We start from the raw sequence: 6,265 nt of genomic DNA, 5'->3' as shown, positions 1-6,265 counted from the left end.
GGAAAGGTGCTTTGGCACGGAGCAGCATCCTTGGCACTGTAATACGGCTTTCCATGCGGCACTGCCCTGTGCTGGGTGACTCTATAGTCAGATACCCAGGTACAGGGTAAGGCCCCCAGGTATCCAGGCTCGATTTGGGCATCTGCATTGCCCGAAGCTCCCTGGGCTTGGTCAGGAGGAGGATGAGCTGAGTCCCTGGGATGCCATCCTGCTCCTCCCTGGGCAGCTGGGGTCTACTGTTATCGGTGGGTGCTCAGTGGGAAGGGGTGATGATGTGCTGCATGTGCAGCGGAGCTCGAATGGCGTGTGTGGCACCGGCAAGAGGAAATGGCAACGGCGGTGAACCAAGTGAAAGTTTAATGGATTTCCTAGAACTGTGCTTTGTAAGGGCCTGGATGTCAGGACTTGTGCTGTATTGAAGTGGGCTTTCAAAGAAATGAGGACTGGGTGGTTGTATAGCAATGGCTGTCACTTCACTTCGCTGACCTGCCGTGCTCCCTCCTACGTTAAAATGAATATTGTATTGCAGAGAGTGCGGCATAATTGGCTGGAGATAACGTATGTGCCGTGCTATTCTGTACAATATTGATCGCTCCTTGTCTAAATAGATGTACCTAAAATCAGTCCATGAAGCGGCAGCCCCGCTGGGCGGATGCCAGTCTTTTCACGCTGCGGTGGCTTCGCTTTGTCTCGGCTGCCCCACAAGCCCAGTACGCGATCTGCCGGCGTGCTGCAGCCCCGTGCTCGGGGGTGAGCGGCTGTGGAAGGGGTCAGTGCCCATCACGGTCCCTCAGCCGCTGCCTTCCTGGGTGAATCTTCTTCGCTCTGCTGAGGATCTCCCTCCTCGCGCCGGTGGTACCAAATGCACGGCGATGTTGGTGGCACGGGTACTGCGTGCTCTTCAGGGCTGGTGTGAGGCTGCAGCTAATTACCAGGGGAAAACTCCGCTGGTTTTTTAGGCAAGTGAATCAAGGGGAAAACCCATGGCGGCTTGGCAGAGCCCAGCCAGCAGATGTGTTGATGCAGAGATGAGTCCTGGAGGCTGGCCACGTGAGCAGGAATGACGCAGATGCTGTTGGGGCACGTCTACATCCCACCACGTGGCACAGCCACCTCGGCTGGTTTCGGACGGTAAAACCAGTCGTGCAGCTGCTGGGCAGGGCGGCTGGAGCTGTGTTCTGTGTGATGCAGCGCTGGTCTGCTGCTGTCACGCACCTACACATGGCCACGGGCCCTATCTGCTCCCCTCCCAGGCTCCCTGCCGAACCCATGGCATGAACAGCAGCACAGCTCATGCGGGCTTGCTGGTGGTGACTGAAGTGCCTTATTGTGTTTTTTTCATTACCTTTTACCACTTAAAGGATCCTAAATCTCCGCATTCAGTGCTGCATTTCTGCCAGTCCAGCAGGGGTGCAAAAGAAGGAAGGTCCATGCTGCTTTTCTCCAGCCTTCATCCCCAGTCTAGCTTAGATCCCTGCTTCTTACTCAGCAGACTGAAACACGCTGCAGCCATCCCCAAGCAGAAGTTTCAGTGCGAACACAGAAGGCATCACCAGCGCCGGTGTGTACGGTGTGCTGGACGGAGGCGGCTTGGGGCTCTTTGCGCTGCCGCAGGGTTTTCGGTGTGCCGCAGAGCAGAGGGGCCAGCCGCAGAGCTTACTGTGCCCGGCCGCACCGGCTTCTAGCTGCAATGCGAAGCTGCCGCTGTTGGGAACTGAGGTCCATACATCCCTACATCTTATTATGTATACGTACATGAATATAAATGGGAATCATTCCTCTGTTAAATCTAAGTAAACAATCTCTTTCCTCCTGCAATTAGTGTCCTAGAAGATCTCATAAAAGATTGATCTTCTTCATCATCCAGTTAATCGGTTCCACAAAACCAGTGAGCAGCGGAATCTTCTGAGCTGTTGATTGATGTACAGTGTCGTACTAGCAGATAGCAAATTGCAAATTGCAAAGCACGATATGCTGTGGTGTGACAGACGGCTTGAATCTACAGCTGAACTTTGAAATAATACAGAAAGGATGAAGAAGCTTGATTATCGGTTCTCGTGGGGCTGTTGGTGGCAGTAACGGCTGTTGGGACAGGGCTTTGGGCTCGTCTCACCTGGGGTTTGGCGTTGATTCCGGGAGATGGGACAGCAGTCCCCCTGGGCTCGCTCGGCAGGGAGCAGCGTGCGAGGTCCACATCTGGGTTGTTACTCAGCCCACCCCAGATGTTCCTCCCTCTGCAGCGCGTGGGCTGTGGGCATTTAACACTGCAAGTTAATGTTTGATGTTTGGGTGGGATGCATATGTGCTTAGGTATGCAAACAATTTTTCAATCCCTTGCCTGAGATCTGCTGATGTGAAAGGCTTAAGCTGTGCTTGGTTTGGCTACAAGCAATGCTTTGGGGCTACCCAGAATTTTACTGTTTTAATACAGTGGTTGGCAACAGCTGAAACTCCTCCGGCTACTTTTTCCTAAGACAGTGCGGAGAAGGAGAAAAAGCAGCAAAGGAAACAGGCAGATTAAAATATCCCTGTGGTCCTTTTTCTATTAAAAACCTACCAGAAGTTGCATAGAGATGTTGAGACAAAGAGCTGAGCCCTCGATGTCGTCCAAGGGAAACAGCACAGAAAACTCTACTAATCCCTCTCTGTTGCAGTGACCTTTTACTTGCTCCGGTCTTTCTCCTCATTTCTGCGCTGTTCCGCGTGCAGTGTGGTGCCACACCAGTCTGGGGGGCCGTGGGGAAGGGTGGGCAGTGCAAGTCCCAGCTCTTCATTTCAGTTCAGGTGCTGGAGGCACACAAGTAACACATGGAGAGAAGCCATCAGGGCGGATGGAAATCCTGTCCCTGCACTGGGCTCCTCCACAGCACCGCAGTGTTGGCTTTGTCCTGCTGATGGTTTGCTCCTTTGAGGAGCCAGTACACCCTTAACCTCATCTTCTGGCTCCTCAGCCCTCTTGGCAAGATGCTGTTTGCTGCTGCCTCTCTTTACTGCTAGCTCCGTGCTGCACACCAGGGAGCTCAGAGCTGGCCAAAGCTGATGGTGGAGGAAGAGAAACGGCTCTTTGGCCTGATTTTTCTCACCCCCTTCGCTGAGGAGCAGACCCCGGGCAGGGCAGCGGTGCGTTTCTCTGCTGCTCACGTGCTGCTGCTCACAGCAGGGGAAAAGTGCTCCTCTTGGGCTCCGTGACTCTGTTTGGGCTGTCGATCCAGAGAAACTTTCCCTGAGGGGAGGTAGGGCTGGCTCGCTCACCAGGCTCGTCCCATCCCCAATTCCTCCTCTCCTTCCTCGCCCCGTGCTGGACCATCGCATCTCCCCACCTGGAGGAGGACAGAGACTGACAAATCCCACGGACGGCGGCTGGGCGTAAGTCTCTCAGATAGAAATAATGCCTGGGAAGGATTTACCCAAGCTGCACTAGATAAAACTCAAAAGTTTTGGTGGGGGTTAGGGTGCACGTGTACTGCGTCTGCCTGTGGACGAGTGGTGGAGGAGGAAAGGAAAGCCTGGTAAGTTCTGAAAGCCTCTGCAGCCTGGAGGCTGAGCACACAGGACACCACAGCTCCTGGGTGGGTGAGTGGGTGGGTGGGCAGGCAGCAGCGGGACATGACTCTCTGTTACATTGTCAGAGGTGGAAAGTAGGGAAGAAAATATTTATTCCCGTTTTTAAATGGAAAAGAGCAACAATGGGAAAGAACAGTAATGGATGGAGAAGGTCCTCAGGCACAACAATTTCTGTGTTGAGACAAGCTGCAAGAGCTAGAAATCTTCATGATTTCAGGCCCAGTACAAGGAAAAAAGCTCGAAAGGAGTTAGGAAAACATGTTAATCCTCATCAGTGTGTGGCTGATGTGCTGTGTTGCCGCTGAGACTCGAACATGGTGCTTTGCTGAAGAGAGCTGAGCTTCCCAGGAGAAACAGCACCACCAAACGCCCCTCAAAGCAAAGCAGAAAGGAAAGGTAAGCTAGGAAACGTTCATTCCTTTGACGAACATGAGTTTTTGTTAGGACTGGTTTTGGCTGAAGGTCTTAATTCCACACATAGCTCTGCAGAAGGGATCCTCACACAGGAGCCATTTGTGCAGGAAAAGTGTCTTTTCCCGATTCTACCCAGTAAGTTTCACAACAAAATAAGGCCTGTTTTTTAAAAGGCTAAAATGTGGAGAGCATCAAATAGCAATTCAAATAATAAATAAATGCTGTGTCATCTAACGAGAAATTACAGAGAATAGAGCTGTACTCTCTCCAGAGCTGCATGGCAAAGGGCAATGGGCCACGAGCAGATTGCAGCGAGTGAGATTCTGGTTGGGTAGGGAAAAAGTTCGCTCCATGAAGGTGGTCAGATATTGCTGTGGGGGCCCAGGGAGGTGGTGCACCCTCCGTCCTTGGAGAGGCTCAAAGCTCAACTGACCACAGCTCTGAGCAACCTCATCTGACGCTGAAGTTGGCCCCACCGTTAGAATGAGGATCTCCTACCACCCTCAACCGTTCTTTGCTTCTGTGATTTACAGGAGCAAATTCTCCGTTATTGTCACGCTATCATTTTATAGATCTATTTATATCATGAAAATACATTGCTTCATGAGCAGTGGTATCGCTGGGCATTCATTATTCAGAAAAAGTTTGTCTTCCAATTACACAAGATCATAAGAAGAGAAGTGACTGGTTTGTCAGAACTGCAGAGCTAAAATAAGCTGCAGCAAGCACATTTCCTTGGCATGGAGCTGCTGTCTCTAATTAGAAAAGCTCTGGAGAGTAAATCTACTTGGGTAGTGAGACCTATTGCTTCCTCCTGCAGCGTGTGAGATGGCTGGAGCTGAGCATCTCAGAAACAGGCCTAGAGGCTGGGCTTCAGATAGTGGATATCTCTTCTTTGGGAACTTTATACATATATGAATTTCCCAAACATTAGGCTTGGGCAGCTCCTCTCAAATGTCTGAACTGTAGCAGGGTTGGGAACTGACTTAGAGATGTAAGTTCTTTTAGTTACTAAAAAAAGGGCTGGAAGTCCTAATCTCCTGAAAGCAGATGCTGCAGAGAGTGGAGTGAGTTGCTGTACCATCGAGCTGGGTGAGAGAAGTGTCCTCAACAGGCATGAAGAGTGGCAGCTGCTCAGAAGTGCCCGAGACTGGACTGGCTTCTTGTTAGTGGAAGCCATACTTCTACCCTTACAGATGCATCAGCAGTCAGAGGGGAAGAGGCTGTGATAATTAGCTGAAACAAACCTCTGCTGGGTTGTTTACCTCACCCACGCTGCTAAACAGATAGCTTCAATATTTACTGAAATATCCAGGTTAACTCCTGCTCTCATGCTAATGCTCTCCAGAGCAGGGGGAGCGGCTAATCAGAGTTACAGCAATCAGTCAGGTTTTCCTCGGCGCATGAGGTGTTTAATTATTTTGCAGTTCACTCCACCTTCGTTAGCCACAGTGATGTTTATTCTGGGAGGCTTTTCTGCCTGAGGCTGTACAAGGGTTTGATTTCAGACAGGGGCTTACCAAGTTGGGTGTTTGGCCCAGACTCCAAATTTCAAGAGTTGCTGTGAAGCCCTGGTGAGCTTTATCAAACTGTCAGTCCCGGTTCCTCTGCTGAGACATCTACTACGAGTGACGACTTGGACGTGGGTACTGATGTGTTAGAGTCTACTGATGAATGCCATCAGACAAAACCAGCTTGCATTTATTAGTGATTTGAGCTAAAACGCTCTATTTAAGAGCAAAAGCCATATCTGACTTGGCCAGCGTGCCCCATTTTATCTCCTCCCCAACAAGACTTCTAAACCTCGCTCCAGCTGAGCGGTTCGCGAGCTGAAGGTACGTGAAGGGGTCGTTAAGGCAGATGGCCGGTGGAGAAGGGGCGAGTGCAGTGCAGCTGCAATGGCTCTCGCTCGGCTTCTGGGAAGGAGCTGGTTTTGCCAAGCTGTGCCCATGGACCTTCACTGCTCTCTGGGGCTTCAGAACCCCTTCCTGGTGCAGGGGGCAGCTCAAACAACCCTTTGGCAGGTTAGCATTGGCTTAGACCTCCCACTTACTTCAGAAGCGCTTACTGAGTGATTGGGCAGTGTGAAAAGCTTGGCAGGACCCTCTCGGGCTTTGGGCAGCTCAGAGTTTGCTCTCTGAGGGATGCTCTTCTGCCCGGTCACGCCTGGATAGAGCCAATGTTAACTTCTCTGATGTTAATGCTTGTAGTTAATTAAGCACAACAGATTCTCACATCCAGACTGCCAAAAATTTGCAGCTTGCCCATCTCAAACTCTGCAAATCAC

This window comes from Opisthocomus hoazin, chromosome 15 (assembly GCF_030867145.1).
Source record: "Opisthocomus hoazin isolate bOpiHoa1 chromosome 15, bOpiHoa1.hap1, whole genome shotgun sequence".
NCBI lineage: Eukaryota > Metazoa > Chordata > Aves > Opisthocomiformes > Opisthocomidae > Opisthocomus > Opisthocomus hoazin.
Note: the sequence above shows the minus strand (reverse complement) of the source record.